Raw genomic sequence first — 23984 nt, 5'->3', positions numbered from 1 at the left:
GTTGGCTGCAAGTTACCCTTAAGAAAATAGAAAGAGAGGTTGAGGGTGAGTAGGTGTGGCGAAATGTTAAAATACAGTGGTAGATGGTATGTAAAGTATAGGAGTTTTGATGTAAAAAAACATAACGTTTCCAGACGCCATTTTCTGCCTTACTGTAATTCGTCTTGAAATGTGTGCTGCAAGTTACCCTTAACAAAATAGCAAGAGAGGTTGGCTGCAAGTTACCCTTAACTAAATTGAAAAAAAGAGGTTGAGGGTGAGTGAGAGTGAGGCTGCTGCGGATGGCTCCCTTAATGTGTGTGTATAAGAAATATGGTGATTATCCAAAAGAAGGCAAAATCGGAAATGTTTCACTGAGGCAACATAGAAAATCTTTAGTCTGTAAAAGCGTACACGTAGAATAAGACGATTTTACATACCACGCTGTAGAGGAAAGTTGTAAAATAATAATCATGGTTATGTAAAGTAAATAAGTATTGTTAAAATAACTACACGTTTCTAGTGTTAATATTTGCGTACAGTGACATTGTTTAAGTTTTGCGAAAAAGTATCACGTTTCTAGTGTAAGTATTTCCTAGTTTGGATGTAAAAAAAACATAACGTTTCCAGACGCCATTTTCTTCCTTACTGTAATTCGTCTTGAAATGTGTGCTGCAAGTTACCCTTAACAAAATAGGAATAGAGGTTGGCTGCAAGTTACCCTTAAGAAAATAGAAAGAGAGGTTGAGGGTGAGTAGGTGTGGCGAAATGTTAAAATATAGTGGTACATGGTATGTAAAGTATAGGAGTTTTGATGTAAAAAAACATAACGTTTCCAGACGCCATTTTCTGCCTTACTGTAATTCGTCTTGAAATGTGTGCTGCAAGTTACCCTTAACAAAATAGCAAGAGAGGTTGGCTGCAAGTTACCCTTAACTAAATAGAAAAAAAGAGGTTGAGGGTGAGTGAGAGTGAGGCTGCTGCGGATGGCTCCCTTAATGTGTGTGTATAAGAAATATGGTGATTATCCAAAAGAAGGCAAAATCGGAAATGTTTCACTGAGGCAACATAGAAAATCTTTAGTCTGTAAAAGCGTACACGTAGAATAAGACGATTTTACATACCACGCTGTAGAGGAAAGTTGTAAAATAATAATCATGGTTATGTAAAGTAAATAAGTATTGTTAAAATAACTACACGTTTCTAGTGTTAATATTTGCGTACAGTGACATTGCTTAAGTTTTGCGAAAAAGTATCACGTTTCTAGTGTAAGTATTTCCTTTCAGTCGATTTTTTGGGGGGGGGGGCGTTTGTTGTTGTTATCGAGCTAACACCCGGCTCGCATCCTGCTGTTCTAAATTAGCACATCCCCAAAGGAACTTCACAAGTGATTACAATCTTGGCGACGGCGCTTAAAGTAGTCTAGCATCCTGTAGTTTTCGTGACGAAAGCCTTGGAGTCTGTGGCCTGACTTTGTGTTCATGTAAATGGGACTAAAGAATGGTCCCAGCAGGTCCGGCGTATTGTTGGGGGTTATGGCGGGTTGCAAGGACTGTTTAGTCACGTGGATGAGCTAGAGGCTGTAACTTTTAATGCGTATGTCATTATTTCGTGGTGTAGACGATTTCACTTTAAAGTCTTTTTGTATTCGGAGAGCATGGATGGGTGCAGGGACAGAGAGGGGAGGTCCTGGCGTCTGGAGAGGGGGAGTTGATTTGCGAGCCTGGCTGTGTACGGGAACAGAGGGGGGAGGTTCGGGCTTAGGTGCAATGCTACGATGTAGCTTGTAATGCGTCTGTCATGATTTCTTTTTGTCGACCATTTCAGTTTAAAGTCTTTTTTTGTGTTCGGAGAGCCTGGATGGGTGCAGGAACACAGAGGGGAGGTCCTGGCGTCTGGAGAGGGGGAGTTGAAATGCGAGCATGGCTGTGTACGGGAACAGAGGGGGGAGGTTCGGGCGTTAGTGGGTTGTGGAAGAGATGTGGAAGGCTGTACAAATGTTTGGTAACAAATAAGTATGTTTCATTGTCCCGTAAAATAGATTTGGCGAAGTTAGAGTTGAAGAGGAAAATCTTTTCTGAAAGGAAATAGGTCGTGGTAATGGTAAGACTTTCGTGTGCCAAACAGTTTCACGGTGGTAGACAAAATGGGGAGGGGCGGATCCGGAGGTGCGTCGTGAGGGGGAGTGGAGAAGGAGGGGGGAGTAGAGTAGGGGAGGCACGGCCTAACAGCCGTGCAATCAAAAAGTGAGGAGGCGGAGCTGGGGGAGGCTGTCAGAGAGAGAGAAGGCAATGCAGGCGGATGGGGGCTTGTGCACGCGCTTTGAAGCTGTTTGCGCATGCGCATTGAGCTTAAATGTCTCGTGCACTGCAAGGAATTGCCACGATTCCTTGCAAGTTGGATAAAGAGTGGATAAGCCCCCATAGTCTCGCAAGCTCGATGCGCATGCGCATCGACAGGCGAGACCTAAAAATACAGGAGGTAGAGCCAAACAAGTCAGTGAAAACCACACCAAGGATGCCACATCTAACAGTGGCAAATGCAGGGCAGGTAAATTTAAGAACCCATCTGTCATGGACTACCTAGAAATTCCTCTGTATTTTGAGGATATTTTCTTTGTAGTTCTTAAAAAAAAATGAATGATATATCCATACTACTCAATAGGTCTCTCAATAGAAATGAATCTGATTCTGAACCACTATGCTGCACTTTTGCAGTTGAGTCAACTTCCCCCAAATGTGCGTACTTGAATGAAAACAACTTTAAGGCCCAGATTTACTAAGATTTTCAGTTGCAGAACACAAAGTGCATTTTGGCATTTACTTCTAAAACTGATTTGCTTGGCTATCAGTGGTTTAGTAAATACAAAGTAAGCAGAGGATAGCACGCTACTTTGCATTGGGCAGGCGTTACATGGGTGTAATATGGGCTTTCCTATGCATCCACCCATGTATTTGATGCATGTTATAAAGGAAATGAAGTGCTTGTGGCCACGTAATCCAGTAGCCAGCAGTGTAAATTATAAGAAGAGGTTTATTAAGGCTCAGATAGGTCAGTTCCAGATAATTGGTGGGATGGTAAGTAAGCTGTTAAGTAAGCCCCACCAGGAGCAGCATCCCTGCTGTCAGCCCACTCACTCCAACTGTTCATTCATCCAAGCACAAACACTCTTAACATTCTAAATGACCTCACACACTGGCTGAGCAGCAAGGAGCAGAGCATTAGGGATAACGTATTGCAGAATATACAAGATACAATAATGCAAACCCAGATATACAAAGACTCATGATCCTGTGTGTGTGCCAAAATGGTGTTCCTACCCGAGAGAGGCGTAACAAGTGGAAATATCTTCTATTCTCCTTCTTACTTCATCTTTCCATGTGTGCTGTGTTCTGCAGCACAAGTAGAATGAGGAATATGACTCTAAGGATTGTTTATGTTCTGGAAGGTATCCCTTCCTGCACAAAGACAATCCTGACCGCAATGCGGGCACCCTAGCACCATGGCAGAAGGGTGAGTTAGCGCTAAACAGCCACAAATGTGCCAGTGCATAGAGGGAGCCAAACAGCATAGTATCTTGATTTGGTGCTGTTCAGCTCCCTCCTAGCCATGCAAAGCAGTATAGCAACTTGCCTTGCTGTGGTACTCGAACTATTAGTAAATATGCCCCTAAGTGAAGTGGGGCCAGGAACAGCAGTGGCAGCCAGAAACCTCGAAGGCTCTTCAGTTATCCCAGCTTGCTATCGAAGGTTGTCAGATTCATTTGATTTTGTTTTACTGAAACAAACTCTAGCTTTGGGAGTTTGTTTTGATAACGCAAAAACAGTTTGCTGAACAGATGCGTGAAACATGGTGGCACCACAAGAAATAGTGCCCTTTAGAGGAGCTACCATGGCTCCAGCCGCAGCCCATGCACTTAAGAGCCGTGAGGTGGTAGGGCCGGTTGGGGGGATTTCGACAGAGGACGATGAGGGAAAATTAATTCTTTATTTAATTTTCCCTCGTGGTCGTCTGTCGAGATCCCCAGCCCCACCGCCCCACCGCTCTTTCCTGCACCGGCCATGGCTGCTTGGCTCTTCTAAAGGCATAGAGATTTTTCCCAGACAGGTGGAATTCTCTAATGCACAGGCTGCCATCCACCAGGCAGGAGAGGTTATTACCTCATCTCCTCTGGCAGACGGTGGGCTGCCTTACCAAATTCAACTCGTGGGTCCTCTGTGTTTGAGAGATTCTGTGCTACACAAACAAATGATGGACGGAATGCTGAATAAATCATACATTCACCCCCAGTCAAGAGATCTAGGTTAAATCCATTGTTCGTTTGCTCACCATGCCAACCCAGTTTAGAACCAGCCATACACAAATCAGTTTTGACCTTGTGCCTCATGGGAACAGTCCGAAGTGCCCCGCCAGGTCCTCCATGGACCGGAAACAAATATCCTGCCTGGGACTGGATTCTGGGTATTACCCTTCATCAGCCAGGCTAGCTTGAATCCAGTGGCACAGTGAGCCACAGGGATCCACGTCTGGGCATAACCATCCCACTTAGGGTGAAAAGTGCTACGCAAACAAATGATGGACGGAATGCTGAATAAATCATACATTCCCCCCCAGACAAGAGATCTGAGTTAAATCCATCGTTCTTTGAACCCATGCCTCATTTAAATTTGCCTCCACCAGGAGTACCCTGCTTTCCAAACACCAAATCAGACCCTCTGACAAAAAAATAGACAAAAGCAGCAAGTCTTATTTAAATAGCCGCTGATGTTTCACGTGGATAGCCTTTCACCATTTCTCTTCCACTAAGGAGAAAAATGAATGCTTGCATGGGCTGGCATTATATACAAACGCATAACTGTTCACAAATGCCTACTTATTCTTCATCTAGTAGAAAGAAATGGCTAGGCATTTTTCATTTCCCATAGGTTGACTGCACGTGATACTAGCAGAGAAACATAGGTAAACAGAAGAGATATCTTTTGAGTATTGTGTAATACTGAACTGAAGTCTTTTGTGTTTTCCAACACTCCATTACAAAATAAGCTCCCTTGAAAGTAAATGTTATTTTTGCCTGCGCCTGGGATATAAAAAGAAAGGAAATTAAACATATCTATTTCTTTTTTTACGTAAATTTCTCTGCTGCACTCCTAACTCCCACCCTGCCCGTGTTCGGCTCCCCTGCCTCTCTTGCTGTGCTTGTGTTAATGCTAGTGATTGACAAATGGAAGCAGAAGACCAGGCCTCTTGGCTCGGAGACTTGTTTGCTCTCGTGACCGCAGTTTTCAATTCGTTGACTCCAAAAATATAAAATAAAATCAATCCTTTTGAGGCTTGCTGTAATAAAAGGTGCAAAGTGAAAGGCAGGATTTACGCTTCTACTGCAGAAAATTAACAGCACAGAAAGCACAAAAGTCCCTGGCGTGTTGATGAGACCTGAGAGCCAAGTTGTGGTAACAAAATATTGAGGACTCTTAAAACATTTTTCAAGAATGAGAATTTTAATCAGACTTCTTTCTAGAGTGGAGCAAGACGACATTTCAGAATTACCTTTTGTATTGTTAGTGAGCGCACTTTAATGGCTGATCACCATGCCTTGTTACGGCATTAAGAATGCAGCCATCTCCAGAGCTCTTTTGTTTCAATGTTCCATGCCCGAGAAACTCACACAGTCTAGTTTTTAGGTCGAGCCTGGGAAGCTCATGCGCTGCTCTGCGAGTAGCAGTGAGTCATGCTGTATTGGAGTATGTACTTGAAGCCCCGCCCACTCTCCGCCCATATTTGTCATTGGCTTGTGTCATTTGTCCTTTGTAAATGCTGACTTCTGATTCGTTAATAGGTTTATTAGTCCCTCTTTAGTACCTTTCCCGCTGGCATCCATTGTTAACACACTCCTTAATTCTGGATCAAATCCCTTAATAGGTGTGGCACTGCATACTTCCCTCTTCAAGATCTGAAAACTTTCTTTACACTTTTCATTCCAGTCAAATGTACTCCTTTGTTTCAATAACTGTCTCAAATCATAAGATTTTTCAGAAAAATTCCTCACAAATTTTGAGTAATGCTCCGTCAACCCTAAAAATTAATGGAGTTCATCCTTATTCTTTGGCTCCGGTGCTTCACTCACCGCCTGTAACAATTGTTTTTTTGGAGATATACCATCAAAACCAATATTATGACCTAAATAAGCCACTTTTTGCTTAGCAAACTTACATTTTCCATATTCCGCCGTCAGTCCCTTATTCCTCAAAACATTGAATACATCTTTTAATCTTTGATCATGAGTCTTCCTATTCTCTCCCATTACTAATATGTCGTTTTGAAAAAACAACGAACAAACTCGAATTCGTTTCAAAATCTCACTCATAATCCTCTGGAAGACTGCCGCCCCAGAGGCTAGCCCAAATGGCATACTAACCTACTGGAAACAGCCAAAAGGTGTTATAAAAGATGTTATTTTCCTGCTTTCTTTGTGTAACTGAACCTGATGGTATGCTGACGATAAGTCAACTGTTGAAAAACATCTCATACCTTTCGTCTTAGCCAATAACTCATTAATCTTTGGCAAAGGATTTTTATCCACTAAGATTTCTTTGTTCACACCTCTCAAATCCAAACAAAGTCTGATCTTACCATTCGATTTCCTAGCTACCACAATCGGAGACATCCACACAGATGACTCAATCCTCTCAATTATTCCCGATGTTTCCAACCTCATCAATTCTTTCTCTAATTCATTCCTTACTGTAAATGGAACGTTCCTCACTTTATAATTCACAGGAACAGCGTTCTCCTTCAATTTTATCTTGTGTTTGAATCCCTTATGCACACCAATTTTTCCTGAGAAAACATCCCTATACTCTTCTTTAATTTCTTTCGCTAAATCATCATTCTCACCCAACACCATAACTTGTTCTTTTGCATTCGGATTTAGTATTATATCTAAACTTGCCTGATCTTTCCATCCCAAAAAACTTGGTCCATATTCAGCAACATACATTCTTCCCTCTGCTACTCTCCCTTTAAACACCCCACCATAGGAATGCTTTTCCCAGTGAAACCTCTTGGATTTATGTCACTTTTCATTAAGTCAACACCAATTTCTTTCTCAAAAGTTTCCTTCCATATATCCAAATTAACAATAGCATATGGCGATCCTGAATCAGCCAGCAATATTACTTTCACCCCACCACTTCAATTTCACATTTTGGTTTACTTCTTTACATACAAAATAAAGTCCCTTATTATAAAAATGTCATCTTCATCTTCTGAATCTTCTTCTTTATCTTGTTTTCTCATTTCATCTTCTTCCTTTGTCACATATTTTATCCTTGTAGTTTTATCTCTCCTATAACAAACTCTTGCATAGTGACCAACTAAACCACAAACTGTACATTTCTGATCTCTTGCCCTAAAAGCTTTACTATTAGCTAAATGTGTATAGCTTCCACATCTAAAACACGCTAAATTAGTTGGGCTTTCTCTTCTGTATTCATTTTTTGTTGCTTGAACATATTTCTTCTCCGTCTTTTTTTCATTAAACGTATCTCTTTTTTCAGCACCAACGCTGCTTGCTCCTATAGTCTTCCTTACAACACACACCTATTCTTTTTCTTTTCCTTTCTCATCGTCCAGAGCTGCTTTTGCACATCTGACAGATACTTCAGCTTTTCTCACTACTGCCAGTACCTTATTCAATGTTCCATCTCTCATGGTCCATAACCTTTCTTGCACCCTTTTAATATTCGTCAGCATGATGATTTGATCTCTTATCAATTCCTCTTCTATCTGTCCAAATCTACATTTCTCCGCCATTCTCCTTAAAACATTTAAATAATCATCAATCTTCTCATTCTGCTTCTGTTTCCTCCTGAAAATTTGTACCTGTCAATAGCTACACATACTGTTGGTGCGTAATATTTCTCTAAGTCATCTAACGCATTCTCATAGACATCTGTTTCTTCTTCACCTCTTTCCTTCTTTTGCATTTGCTCATATTGCCTAAACCCTTCTGGTCCTAAGGAGTGTAGCAATATTCCTTTTTTAATTTCCAGCGTCATATCCTCATTTTTAATGGTGACCAGATAATTTTTTAAATACACTTTCCATTCCTGCCATCTTATTTTCGGTTCTCCAGGTTCCGTTAAGAATGGTATTGGTGGCGTTAATGTAAATGTTTGTGCTGCACACATTCTTTTTTTAATGTATGTAAATATTCCTTTAAATTATGCTTAGCAATATACTTTCCCTTCTTTGTTAGTGTTTGTTGTAATTCACACACACTAACACCACTTTTCGTCAACCTGAGATCTCATTTCCTTATCTTACTTGTAGTTCTCTATCACTATAATGGCAGTTTCCTATTTGTTCTTTTATTATTCATACATTTTTTAGTTCGTTATTTACCAGTTCCTCTTTGAGTAAATTCGATTCTTCTTACTCGTTTCAATTGCTTTTCTCAAAGTTATTTTTCATTCCTTTTTGTCCCCGATCCTTTAACAATCGTGTATTGCTTTAAAATGAGTACGAGTCTTCCCAACTCGTTAAAATGGCAGCCAAATGTGATGATGTCACACGCTCGCCAATCGGCGTGTGCGCATCTGGTAGTCTTATCCTACGTCACAATCCTCTGCTCGTTACTTCTTCTTCACGCGCAATGACGTTGCTGCTGCACGCGATACTTCAATCTCCTTTCCACGCGCACAACGTCCGGATCACTACCTCACGCGCTACTCCTCACACGTAAGATACTTTACTTCAATTGCCTTTCAAATTTTAATTCGTAATTCATTTTATCCAGTTCCATTTCTTTTTTACTCAAATAATCGTCGTCTTGCTCACCTCGATCCTCTTCTCTTCGGCCAATTTCACTTCTTCAGTATACTTAATGTTACACTCCCTTTTCTTCCTCCGTGAGTTCACGCAGAGTTGCGCATCCTCTGTCACCAATTTGTAAAGTCAATTCTTACTCCAATTCAATTCAAGTCTTCTTTATTGGCAACTCTGCTACAATACATCATTAAGCGATGTCTACAACTTCCCGTTCCCTCATCAACTGTCCCTCCCCGGAATCCCCACTCATACATTCCTATTCCAATGATGCCCCTTACATTCCAAACTAAGAATGCTACAACACAACACACCTTGTCTTCATTTGTAACTCCCATGAGGAGTGGCCCTTTTACACGGTACGTCTTATTTACTCTATAAGCACTATTTCCTTTAATGCTTTCACCTATTGCAGGCACTACATGCTTTCCTCCAACATTCAGCGCGCCATCCGCACTTTCAAGGGGAGTTTTTACAAAACAAGCATTTGGAATGCAATAGGTCTCGCATTTCTGAGAGTTTAATCTATTAGCATTTTAAATGACAATGCCTTTTATTTATATTTTAAAAAACAAAACATAAATAAAAGAAATTGTTATTTACAATGCCAATAGCTCAATCTCGCGTAAATGAGAGACTTAGGGCCCGATGTAGGTCGCAAATACCGGTCGGAAACGGCCGAATTCGGCCGTTTCCGACCGGTATTTGGCATCTTGAGATGTAAGGGGCCAGAATTTACAGATTCTGTAAATTTACCGAATCAGTAAATTTACAGAATCTGTAAAATACCGAATCAGCATTTTTTTTGCCGATTCAGTAATTCCCAGATGTAGGTGGGACTCTTCTGAGTCCCAAAGGCCCTACAAATTCGGTATTTTACCACCCAATCCAATTGGGTGTTCAAATACCGAATTCAGGTGTGCATGCACATGTGTGCATGCACACCTAGCCATGTGACAGACAGACATGCCCTTAGGGCATGTCTGTGTGCCACATCGCGCACATGCCTATTTTTGGGGTGCCAGAGGGTGTCAAAGTGACACCCCCTGCACCCTTGCAAAATTCGGTATTTACAGATTCTGTAATTACAGAATCGGTATTGCCCATTGATTCCTATGGGCTTTAAGGCCCATAGGAATCAATGGGCAATACCGATTCGATATTTACGGATTCGGTAAATACCGAATCTTAACGATTCGGTATTTACAGAATCTGTAATACCTACATCTCCCCCCTTCATATTTACCGACTCTTAAATACCGAATCGGTAAAATTCGGTATTTAAGTGTCGGTAAATATGAATTACCTACATCTAGCCCTTATTGCTTGCAAATGCTTATTTTCTACTGAATTCTGGTTCTTGTAGTCATGTTTATTCTATTATGTATTGAGCAACAGGAGTCCCTTGTACTGAAGCTGAACTAAGTGCTCACTATCTGTGCATAAACATGCACACGTATAGAGGCCTACCCTGGATAGCAGTACTTCATCAGACACACAGATTAAGATCCCTGGCATTGATTTATTTATAAGTACAATTTTGTGCTGACCACGTGGTGCATCAGATCAATGAACGTTAGCGGAAAGTGAGCTCAAAGTGAGTGCAAAAAATGAGTAAACATTTTCTAAAAGGAAAAAAAAGCACTGGGGCTCCATCACAAACTGTGGGACTCGATAACATCATCAGTATCTATTACGGTTAAAGTATGTAAAATGTGGCGGCATAATCTGAAGATAAAGTATTTGGATTGCAGTCTTTGTGGGGGTAGAGGGTAATTGGAAGGAAGATGTGAAGGAGGGAAATCGAGTGAGAATAAGAAGGGGACAAGATAATGAAGAAAGAGTATACAGAGACTAGAACAAGGCAGAAAGGCCTAAGACAGCAGAAATGTGCTATCTGTGAAGTCATCAACAAGAAAACAAAAATTCACATTATTAGCCAGGACTGCCTTCAGGGTTGTCCATTTGAGGTATTGCTTAAGTGAGAAAATTGAGAAATGGAGAGAAGGAATACAGAAAAAGCACCTCATCGTCAAGGCCATCACGGTGAACTAAGTAGCAGCTAAGAGTTTGAGTGTGTATGAGCAAGGAAAGAGAGGACAGATCCCCAGAATAAGTGAACAGATAATCCATCAGCATTTATAAGCAGACAAGTGGAATGTGAGGTAGGCAGTTAGAGCCATATTTAAGAAGCTTTTTTGCTGTTGCAAACTGCCTGATTCATTTGCGACCGCAAGAAGGCTTTTCCTGATGTATCAAACCAAAATTGTGATTCAGTAACATGTTACCCAATCGCAATTTTGGTTTTTGACTGGATACTAATATGGTATTTGGAAGGGGCATGTTTAGGGTGTCCCTTCTAAATACTGCATTGGAATGGTGGTGTTTGAGCAAAATATCAGAGAAAACATAGTGTGAACAAAATATTCTGTCAAGGATATTGAAGACAAAAATATTGTGTAGGTAAGTTTCTATAGGTGAGCAAATATATTCTATATATAACTATACATATATGTACTTTAACAAAATATATATTTTCAAAATACATAGATGGGGAGTTAAGGATGATAAATCTATTCTTACCTTTTTTGCACTTACCTTCTCGATATTTTGGTCCTTGAGATTTTTTACCCGATATTCTGTCTGCACAATGTTTTTGTTTCCAATATTATGCCAGTGATCCGGAATGATATGTATGAATGTTTTTGAGATTGTATTCCGGTCGCAAAATATTCATCTTTTACCACCTCTTCAATGAAGGTGGTTGCCCTTTGGAAATGGTAAGGGATCCCCAAGGGGTCCCTTATCCTTTGTGAATGTTGTATATAAATATTCTTAAAAATTAAAATCACACTTTCATTTTTATTGTCTAAATGCATCCTGAAAATTGGGTGCATTTAATTAAAAAAAAGTATTTATTTAAAAGCAAGTAAAGGTATGATGGTCTGCTTGATCTCAGCAGGCCACCATCCCTGTGTTGGCTGTGATTCCTAGTGGTTCGCAATTTGTGACCTACCTCATTAATATTCATCAGGTGGAATTGAAACGCATTAGGAATCAGTCATTTGCAAACCAATCTCGCATATGTCTCACATGGGTCGGCTTGCAAATTAGCACTGGACGCAAAAATACTGGTTGCAAATTGTGACCACTATTTTCCAATCAAACCTGTCAATAGAGGCAATAGAGACTTTGTACATCAGTACTCCACTGAATTTCATCTCACAGGTAGAAAGTATTTTTTTACCAGTAGTTTCAGAATGAGTCAGCAGCTGCTGGTGCTTTCTAAAACTGACAGCACGTAATGCCTGTCCCTTTATTTCACTGCGCTAGTGAGCACATTAAGTAAGCCCTACACCTTCAAAGGGGGCAATGAGGGAGTTTTCTGCCCCTAGACAATTTCGAAACAAAATGTGGCAGGTAAAGCACATTACCATAAAAGTTTCTCGTAAATGTGCTAAAAAATCATAAGCTAAGCAATTTCCCTCATTAAACAGTTCAGTATTTAATGGTGAGCTATATATGCCTAATCCTCTGCAGGAATGTTCCAGGGTTGCATGTTTAAGATAATTTTGAGGACAAAATGCCACATAGTATGTGCTTGTTCGGTAGCCCTTCCTCCGAGATGTAGCAGCAGATCAGTGACATAATATCAATCCAACAAATATGGGGAAACACAAATATACATAACAAAAAGAAATCACTAATATCGAACACACAAATATCTTTAGGAAAAATATAAATGTTACCATATATCGATAACAAAAATATCTGAAACACAAATTTCGTTACCTATAAATATACATATACCATGTCAAAAAATATCAATTACCACAATATCAACTACAAAATTATCAGCAAAATAACTAATAAATTCAATACAAAAACATGAATTATATTTTTACTTAAACTTATTCCTTTAAATAAATCCTAAACTTAGAATAAACATCTGTAATTAAATTAAAATATATTACATCATCCAAAAATTCAACATTCATCCCATGAAAATAATGCACCTATAGAATATACAATAAATACATCTTAAACATTATTGATTACTCAAATATTTTTGTACACAAATTACATTATTAAATATTATATGAAAACAAATAAATTTTGTATTCAAGTAAATGCAATTATATATATAATACATTAGCGTTTACCAAACAAAGATTTGACAGATAAAAAAGCATTAAAAATATACTAAACCAACCACTAAATAACACTATAAACAACTTTAACCAATAAAATAATTCAAGCAATTAAACAAACAATATTAAAGGCACACAAATTAAAGCAAAAAAGTACTCCAAAATGACAAACATTGCAAAAGGAGGAAACTGTCAGATTCTCGTTACTAACAATTATAGAAAAAAATATACATCTCTGCAACTACATATTCAAGTACTTAATACTTATATTTAACATTTGAAAAAAATACTAAACTAAAACTGTTTTAATTAACAAGTAAATAGTAACACACTCTGTAACTTTTATCATTTTACACAGACTACCTGAAAGAAAAGAATACAACTTCCAAACCAACAAGTTGCTAGAAAATCTAATCTCTAACAATTTCACCAATATTATAAAATAAAGTAAGACTACATTAAAAAAAATGAATTAGAAACTCCCCCAAACAACGACCACAAACAAACCTAACTCCCCAAACCTTGACAAACTAGCAAAAATTATCATTTGAAATTCCTTTTACTTTTTTCCTCTTTCAACAGAACACAAACATCTGCTCCACATTTAAACAAACTGGAAGGAAAAGCGGAAAAACTGTGCAAAACATCTGAACAACACACATAAGTAAGTCAATAAATTAAAACTTACTACATTTTAAAATATATTTATAACTAGCATGCAAAATATAATTGTTAGAAATGTGGTCACTAGTTGGCAGTGGTTTGCACCTTGTCCTTGTGGTGACTCTCACTCTAGTCTAGGTAAGATAACCCCTGCTCACCCCCTTGGCCACTCGGCATGAGCGTTCAGGCTTATCTCAGATGCAATGTGTAAAGTATTTTTACACACACACACTCACACTGAAAACAATACAAAAGGAGTCCACACCAATTCAGAAAAATAGCCAATATCTGAATAGAACAAGACCAAAACAGTAAAAATCCAAAATACATGAGTCAAAATATCCCTTTTGAAATATTATGCAAGTTTACTCCATAGAATTAAAGGATGCATTTGTTTAAGCACAAAGTACCCTAGATGTGTCAAAAATCAAAGACAATGCAAGGCACAGGGGAGATGAGGTGCCAGAAAAGCAAAGCGATTTGTTGGTTCCTTTCTATAAAGGAGAGGTGAGGCATCAGTTCATTACTGCTAGGCGGGGGAGGTGATGCGTTGGTTCCTTACTGGCAGGGGAGGTGATGCATCGGTTTCCGGACACGCGGCCTCGATTCCTTACAGCTTGTGGTGTCCATGATGAGGCGGCATCGAAGGACGATGCGTCAAAAATACAGAAGCACTGCTTCGATTTTACAGCTTCTAAGCAGGCGCTGCATCGATTCTTCAGCGTGAGTAGGTACTGCGTCAGAGTCGGAGCGGGTGCCACAGACATCAGTGCCACAGTGCTCAAAACTCACGCTGCAGCACTTTTGCTGGAGAGCTGGGGCCTGCGGGGAAAGCTGTTGTTGATACTTCCAGTGGGAAACATGCTTTGGTGCAGGCAGCATCAATGAGTCAATCTTTTGCAGCAATGCATCGAGAAAACAGCCTCTGGGAGTTGATGCATGAATTTTCTCCTTAAGGCCTAGGAACTGGATTTGTATAGCATAATAAGGGTACCCCAATCTTTCAACCTGGTCGTTACTATAGTTTTGAGAGAATCAATGGTTCATACAAGGCCAATAGATCCTTAACAAAGGCTTATTAACAAACGTGATTGTTCATCATATACAGTCTTGCAGAAAAACCTCTACTGGATAACCATTGAAAGGGACACAAAAAAGATTTTTGAAAAAGAGAACTCTTTTTTTATAGAAAACAGTTTAATTTATTTAACAATATAGGTTGTTTGGGTTTATAGATCCAGTGCTGATGTGGTGGGAGAAGAAATATAAAAACATACATCGCATTGACAACATAGGTAAAAACTCCTTGGTAGAAATAATTAGGAAGAAAAGGAGTTTTTTGTTGTAAGGAGTCGATCGCTTTTTTGTCTCAAGAGATTGAGATCTTCATCAGGACATAATATGTGAGCAATTGGTATTTATGGTGTGTCTGCCAGAGGCCAGTACTAGCACTGGACCTAGGCGGAGCGGCGGCCTGGCCTATGTCACACACCTACTCAGCGGTAGTCCATCCGCTCTTTAATGCAGAGCCAATGTAAGGATTTTTAAGAATCGGACTCATGCTAGATTTAGGTCTAGATCTTAGGATGGCTCTGGCTACCGCATTTTGAACCACTTGCAAATTCTGGGTCGAGGATTTGGGTAGACAAGATACAGGCAGTTGACGTAGTCAAGCTTTGATGTCACTAGAGCCTGCACCACAATCCTTCTGCTCTATAGCGGTAGTAGCGGCAGAATTCTGTTTAGCATTTGGAGAATACTGAAGCATGCACCAGTGAGATTTAGGATCTGAGAGTGCATCAACACTGTTTTGTCTATGACTATTCCTACATTTTTAGCTTTCTCTTTTTCTGCGGGTGGGGGGGCAGATCCTTGGGCCACCAGGAGCTCCAATCGTGTGTTTCAAATTTTCCAAAGAAAACAACTTCCATTTCATCCGGATTACACTTGAGCTGATTGATCTTAAGCCAATTGAAGACCTTCGTGAGGCAGGACTTGATCTTTGCCCCGTCAAAGTCGGAGCCTTTATCACAAGAGAAGATAAGCTGAGTGTCATCAGCGTAAGAAACACATTTGGTGCACTCTTTGAAGCACAGGTACAAAATCCTATCATTTCTCAGAAAAGGCAAATGTGGGAAAGAATAGTTGTTGTATCTTTATGCATCTTCCACAGTGTTCCAAGTCCCTGCTGCTCTGCCAGTATGAATGTGGTGTAGTGGAATGCTGGAGTGCTTGATGATGTATGGAATGCTTCTGTGTCTGGTGAGGTTGAGAGTGTCAAGGGAAGATATGGGCTGAGCAGTTAGGAGGCTGCTCCTGGTGGGGCTATACTTGAGGTTACTTAACATCTTACCTGTAATCTTAATAAACCAACCTCTTCTACAATCTACACAACAGCTACTGAACCTTCTTTTCCAACACTGTCGACGATCTAGGAGAAAAACTACATGTGATGAGCAACATGAAGTAACGATTGGAGAAACTAAACGGAAGAAATTAGTGAAGAAAATACATCAAAAGCCTGGAAAAATTGAAGCTTGAAAGCAACACATTACCTTGCAGCCCTACCATTGTACTCTCTATCGAACAGCCCACAGCCCAGGCATCTTTTTCTGCTTTGTACTTGTTATATTGAATTTTAGAGAAGCAGAGGCGTGCAGTTGAAGGCACTTGGCAGCCTTTATTTTAAGGGCAACTGGCAGCATTCAAATGATCTGGCAGCATTGAATTGGAAGTGAACTTCCACTGAAACAGCAGTTTTTGTTTTGAAGAAACCGGCAGGTGCTGCACCAATCTACATGGGCTTGGGCTTAAGTGAGGAAAGTTGTCATGAAGCCTCAAGTTCTTCTTCTTGTACTGCCATGGCGAACAAGATGAGCTTCAGCTCGTTCTGCTGATTGCCCGTTCAGCAGCATTCCGCTTCCTTCCTGGGTCACATACACAGTGGTGGGGATTTTGAGGTGCCGATGCTTTAGCTCAGTTTTAAAACATCCCCGGAGCAGAATGGGCTTCTTTTGTCCATACGCGAACACCCTGATTCTGGCTTCCTGCAGCGGCGGTGTAGGAGAGTAGGGTCTGCAATCCTATGGTCACCCCAGATTTTTGCTTTTTGCTTCACTGGTTTACGACTTTCCCTGGCTGTGGGCCTGCTAATCAGACCCACAGCCTAGCTGTTCTCTCTCTAAATTGACAAGCATGTACCTTAGGTGCATATACCAATTGGTACTGGGCCACCTTATCAGTCCCTATACAGCATACCTTAGGTATCCAGGGCATAGGTGTACCCAGGGCCTACCAGGGGCTGCAGCATGTATTATGCCACCCCTGGCTGGCCATCCAAATCTGACACAACTGGCTGCATGACAGCTGGGGCAAGGTGGTGTAATCACCCTTTGCTTTAGATATAGCATCTCTATATCTAACCCTAGAATGGACACATATATTCCTATCAGTCACTCCTATGGCAGGCCTTATCAATCCTGAAGGCAGCGTGCTTGGAATTATGTGAGATGGTGCTCTGGCATGAGCTGAGCCCGTTTGCAGCTTGCAGAACCAAGTCCTAATAGCTGTTCCATGATAACGCTATACCATATACTTTTAAGTGCATTATGAACCTCGCGGTCAAATGCTAACTTTGGCATAGCATTATCAAAACATGTTGAGTAAGGTGTCATACGAATTGGAATACTAACCCCTTGCCAATTCTGGCGACGGGGTTAGAATTCCACCTTTCTAGAGGGACACGACATGTATGAAACTGTGAACCCGGTTAAAGTTAACTCAAGCCTCAGCATCACAAAATGGATGCTGCCACCACAGACACAAGTCTGACCTCCTGCTGCTGGGAATCCTTCCAGCGAGGGAGGCTTGGACAAACGGTTTCCTGCCTTGGGAGGTGCTAGCACAACCCCAGACAGGATTTTGTGTATTAGGTAGGACAGGGCTCAAAGGAATGAGACATGCCTGGGGCACACAAGGAGTCCCTGTGCATACACCGGTCAGAACCAGTTCCTGGGGCACTCCAGCCCCAGAGCTGTGCAAGACCGGACAAAGGAAAGGGGGTGTAACCACCCCCCTTCCTGGTCCCACCCAGAGGAGGGACCTAGTCGCAGTGCAGCCCCCTTTAGCTGAATAAAGGTAGGAGCTGGTCCCATTCCAAATCAGATTAATCTTGACGACTTCCACGAAGAAACTCTTGACCTTCGACCTCCTGATTCCAGAAGACTGAAGAATCTCCCCTATGGTCAGGGAGTGACCATCCTGCTTCGCAGGCACCATCAAGCTCCTGTGCAGTTTGCTGCAGAGTCCTTCCATCCTGGTATCCGACAAGCCAGCTCAACAAGACCCGGACCTACAGACCTCTCTGACCTCTATCCACATCCACAGCACAGCTGGGACCCGTGGGTGCGACGAGCAACGTGGAGACGGCCATTTTGAGAAACCTGCACAGCTATTCCAGCACAACCGCCGAGGGATCCTCGAGTGAGTGCTTTTGGGTCTGAGAAGCCCCACACCGACGCAGCTCCTGCACCAAAGACCAGCCCCCCAGCAACCACGAGATCTGCGTGGGGCCCTTTTGCCTGGTTGCTGCTTGTCCTGTTGTCTGGTCACTTGCCGGCTGGCTCGTGACCTCTGAGACGACGATCCGAAGAATCCAACACTGCTGGTCTGGTCCCCCAGACTGGCCCTTGCTCCCTTGTAAAGGAGAAGCACCCCGAACCCTCCTGGTCCGCACCAGATACCATCTTTGTTCCACCATGTGGCTTGCATTAGCCAAGGCCTGTTGTCCAGATCGACGATCCGACACCGCCAACAGCAGCAGACTATGTAGGACAGCTCGGGCCTCCAGCCTGGTCATGAAGAACAGCTCCTGGTCTGCGCATCTACAGAGAGAAGTGACCCTTCCTTCACCTGACTGCGGCGACAGCATCTGGCTCCCTCCTGGTTCCAGCACCGTCACTGGCTAGTGACCGAGACTCTGTCCCCTTCCCTTTCAGGACTTCTGCCTTCCAGTTCCATCCTTGGAACCACCGGACTCCTCCATCTGGCTGCCTGCCAGCAACTCCTTGTTTCAGGCATCACCGGGGACAACGCAGCAAACCCGACGCAACTTCAGCCCTATGCACCCGCAGCCTATGGGTTAGGTAACTAAAGCTTCCAGGTGCTGAAGTCTGTGTACACTATCCTAGTGTTCAGGTCCACTGTTGTTTTCCCTCCATCCAGCCGGGTTCGTAACTTTCTAAACTGTAAGATCCATAGACGTTGATACACATCCCGCGTGAGAGTTCCCACTCTGCACATGAGTCCCGTGGGCTTCCTGCTCCTTACTTACCTAGTTTGTAGCATAGTCCCAGCGGTCCTCCAGCCTCTGGATCCCCTTACAGTACTTTTCTTCCTTGCATTCCATTGTTCTGAGTATATGGTTTGTCGTGCCCCTAAGGCACACTTGTAAATATTGTGCGAACTCGTATTTCCTTTTGAGTATTGTCATGTGCTTAGCCCTTTGACCTCATAAAGAGTTCAGAGGTGTATGTTAGTTAATAAATATCTGTTTATTTTCATAACAACCTGTGTGGTGTCCTTTCACTTGGTATTCAAGGGGTTATATGTGGTAAAACAGCTGGCTTCACATGCCATTCAGAGTTTGGCCTAAAGACTGCTTTTGTCCACGCTACTAGGATAGCTGGTCTATAAGGTTGACTTACAACCAATCACCATAAGGGTTGTTTGGACTGATACAAGGTGATCACTAGAACTAGTGAGCATCATATATCAGGCCAACTTCTCACAGGCGGCATGGGCTTAATGGATTGTATACATCCGCAGCCATTATTTCAATCGAGGCCCCGGTGTCTATGGTGGCTCTCACATCCTGCTGGTGAATTTTGATCCTGCACTTTGGAAGTCGTTGTCTCTACCGTCGTGGTTGGTCTATCGCAAATACATAGTGGACCGGGTAGTCTCCTGCATCATCGTCCATGTCCTCACTGTCGTGTGCTTCCGCTATGGCTTGTGCTGCTTCCTTCCGTGGTTTCGTGGATCGGCATACCGCCGCGAAGTGGTTCATCCACCCGCAAGAACTGCACTTCTTCCCTCTGGCTGGGCAATCTTGCATGCGGTGGGGCATGCCTCCGCAGTAGCCGCACTCCTTTTTCTTCTTTTGCGGTCTCCTCCCTGAGGCTTGGCCCGCCTTGGGCCTCACTACATTTACCGGTTCCACTGCATTTACCTGCTCCGTCTTGATGGGTCGGTGGAGGGCTGCCTCCATGTGGGATGCCCTGGCTTGTGATAGCTCTTTCGATCGACCCAGGTGAGGATATCAGCCAGGGGTTTTCCAACCTCCTGAAGGATGTTCACTCTGAGTTTGGACGAGTAGCATCCTTGGATTATCGGACCTCAATTTTCTTCCTGTTAATCTCTAAATCCGCATGTACTTGCCAATTCCTTCAACCGCCCGTGGAATGCGTCTAACGACTCCTCCGCTTCCTGTTTGGCCTGGCGAAAAATAAATCTCTCGTAGTCTCTATTCGCCATTGGTTCAAAATGGGCGTTTAGGGTGTTAAGCAGCGTCATGTAGGTTTTGGGTGTGGCCTCCACCAGGGTTTTGTAAATGCGGTGGATGTCTTTGCCTCCCAAATGGAGGAGTAGGGCCCTGCGCCTGTCTCGGGCTATGCCTGCCCCTCTGAAATATATATGGAGCTGGTCAGTCCAGTCCCTCCAGCGCGGGGCGAGGGAAAATGGGGCGCCATCAACTGTAAACGGCTCAATGGCCGGGATCGACGCCATCCTCGTGCAGTCATAGACACTCTTCGCGGCACGTGCTCGGCCAACCTCCTGGGCTCAGTAGCCGTCACCTTGTCGAGGGTGATAAAACACGCAGTTGGAATCTCCCTCTGTACCCTGGGTAGCGGGCTTTACTGTGACATCCTTTCTCCAGAAGAGCGCGGAGTTCTCGAGGTAGGGCTCAGGCTGGGCAATCAGGGACACTTCCACTCTTCTCCAAGCACCCCTTGGAGCTGGAGAGTCTTCAACAGCCCGGGGCAGGCATTTTAGGAGTACCGCAGCAGGCCTCCGTAGATTAAACAGTACCCCTGTGGTTATATGGCCCAAATCAAGGGCTCTAAACCACTGCTGGGGACAGAGTGCACAAAGCAGTGCTCGTAGGCTCTTTACCACCTTGTCGCCAGTGTAATGGTGCTGCACGCACGTGGCTTTGATTAGCGCCGCAGCGGCAATTAGGCTCGGGACACAGCTTTGCTTTTCACTCGTCTGGTCCCGACTGCCGGAACTGGGCCACGCCCCTTTATTTTATAGTCGGCGTGTGACGACACACGCCGGCGCTAGACGGTGTTCTCCGATCACGGGTAGACTGCACCGCTACCCGGCCAGAGGACACTACAAACTACACTATCCTGCGTAGTTGTATGTGACCTTGTTAGGTCACACTGGCAGCAGCTGTTCAGTGGGCGTTGTTCTCACAGCGTCTCGTGTATGCCGTTTCTGAGTTATTGCATTGCGTGTGGTCGTTTAGAACTACGCAGTGGTAGGTCATTTTGGATCGGTCTCCACAACGTATATGCGCTCTATGTGACGATTGTGTCCTCCTGCTACTGCGCATCTGAACATGTTCAGCATGTGTTATACTGAGGGCTGTGAGATCTTCATGCTTTGTTGCTTAGGAGTCTGGTTTGTGGTATTAATGGGTTTGGAAGTTAGGAGGTGAGAAACGGTTTTCAACCTAATATTCTACTTGCAACTTAAATCATTCAAATGCCGTAATAGTTTTGTACCAGTGACAATATATGGTGACAATATATGTGAAGGCTCGATTGATCATTGCATTCAGGTCTTGGGTTGCAACTGTTTGACTGTATCTCCGACTTTGCTCTTGGAAATATATTTGGAGCATCTCCTGGTTTCTGACATTTGTGAGGAACTTTGGATGAGAAGCCGGTCACTGGTGGAGGGGATTTCCAGTTGAATGTTTTTATTTATTGTGCCATGCCAGTTTATTATAGTACTGTTTTGAATTTGCTGCCAAGTTTTTATTTATGCCCGATTTAATTGTCTGCCTTTGGTAGTTTGTTTCAAGCAAGTCTGAATTTGCTTCATAAGTATGTTTTTGGTTTGTTTGTGGCATAAGGGTGGAAAGATACCCTTGTGAGAATATTCCCTGTCACTGGAGGAGTGTGTAAGGGTTAGAGAAAAATACCCTGTGAGGTGATTCATTGTCAGCATAGGAGTGAGTAAGGGTTGAAAGATACCCTGTGCGAACATGCCTTGTGGGGTTGTGTACCCTATCCTATTATACCTAAGATTTTCGATCCCATCAGGTGTGCATGTTGTGTGTGTTGTGGAGTCTTGCACTCTGAGCTGTTTAACCAGAGTCCTTCAGTCCTGTCAGCTGTTCAAGTTGTGTGTGTTGTGGGGATGCATACCCTGTGCTGTTTTACCTGAGACCTTCGGTCCTGTCAGGTGTGCAATTTGTGTGCATTCTGGGTTCATGTACCCTGTGCTGTTTTACCTGAGTCTTTCGGTCCTGTCAGGTGTGCTAAACGTGGTGTGCATTTTGGGGTTGTGTGCCCTAGGGTTGAGTTTAGGGTCTTTAGCCCTAATTAGTGCAAATGTTGCACTTTCATTTCCTTTGTGTGCAGATAGGGGCGACTGAGGATGTTGCACCTCAGTGGTGTCTATTGTCCTCCAGACCCTGCACAGGATTATATCTCTGTGATTTTATTTGCAGGAATATATTTTCATTGTGATTTTAAAGTGTTGTGATTTTTATTATATACGATGTCATTGAATTGTTTCCTCTTTTACCATCATATGCCTTACGATATTTTTTAATTATAACTTTTATTATATGTATGTATATATATATATATATATATATATATATATCAGCAACACTTCATCAAATTCCCATTTTTTTTATTTTATTTTTTTATTGAAAACCATATAAAATAGATAGCATTAAATACAAATATACATCCTTTAAACTCCATCAATAACATCAGAAGGAGTAAAAAGTAACACAACTAGATTATAAAACATACATCTAATAGTTATTAAACAGGGGGAGAAAAAAAAGCCAATAAAAAAATAGAGCACCCAAAATCTCAAGACTGTATCCTCTGATTCCAAAATAAGCCAGTCCAATTACGTTAAGTAAATATTCCATGTTAAAAATGCCAAGTTCTTTGATTCATAAAAAGAAGGACACAATGAAAAGATACAACCGATAAAATACTAACTTTAAAAATCACAGTCGAAATACAAGGCCCAGATCTTCTCAAATTTCTTAAGTCCCCCTATCCGTGAAGGGTAGGTTAGTTCACTTCTTTTTACCTGACCCATTTTGCGAACCCATTCGATTTTAGTCGGAATTAGATCCGTTCACCATCTTTGAAGAAGGAGTGATCTGGTGACTGCCATACAAATATATAAAAATGTAATCAACTTCATGGGGAGCCATAGATCTGGATCATAGCCCCAAACTATTAGTCGATCATTAATTCCAATAGATATCGAACACTCTGTTGCCAGATATTCAAAATTATTTTTCCAGAAAATCTGGATCATGGGGCTCTGTAATATTACATGAGTCCAATTGGCTGCAGGGTGAGTATGGCCCCGGAATCAGTGTCCCGATTGATTGGGGGTAAACTTTGGCTACAAAGCAAGGGGTTCTATATAGTAACCACTTGCTAAAATATAACATCCTCCTCCAGTTGGCCCCTCTGACTGTACTGAAATGTAACTTATTAATTGTAGCCCATGTATTTACTGAGATGTCCAAGTCCTCATGTTTACCCCATTTTGTTACAGTCTTGGCCGCCAAGTCTGCCCCTTTAATTACGGCTAGACATTTTTCCCAATCCCCCAGCTTTTTCACTACCCTCTCTTCCAGCAGTTCAAAGACTAGCTGTTTCTGACCAGTAATCTGAGGGAGATCAAGCTTACTATAAAATTACTAATAATATTATATGTTGGCCTGAGGGAGATAGCCGGATGCTGATCGGCTGAGGAAGCGTCCGCAACCACTCCCCACTCACTTCCCCTGACGCCAGACACCAGCATCTGCAGCGAGGAGCAGCGATCCTGCTGTTGTCAATGAGCTGTTACCCGGGAGCCGCGGAGCCTTAGAAGTTGGCTCCTTTGATTCTGCAGTCCGCAGGTGGTCTTCCTGCAACCGGCAGCTTGGGATTGCTACTTCCATTTGAGAAAGGGACTAATATTTTCTCCTGGCCTCCCTAGGCGTGGTGAGCCTGCTGGGTGGCAGGGCGCTTTTTCAGCCAAATAACTTGTCCTGGCTTGACTTTGTGGTTGTTTACTGCTGTGGCCCTCCGGACATGTGGATTTGGG

The sequence above is a fragment of the Lissotriton vulgaris genome, chromosome 3_1 (genome assembly GCF_964263255.1).
Source record: "Lissotriton vulgaris chromosome 3_1, aLisVul1.2, whole genome shotgun sequence".
NCBI lineage: Eukaryota > Metazoa > Chordata > Amphibia > Caudata > Salamandridae > Lissotriton > Lissotriton vulgaris.
The sequence above is the reverse complement of the archived record's forward strand: the minus strand, read 5'-3'. Positions refer to the sequence as shown.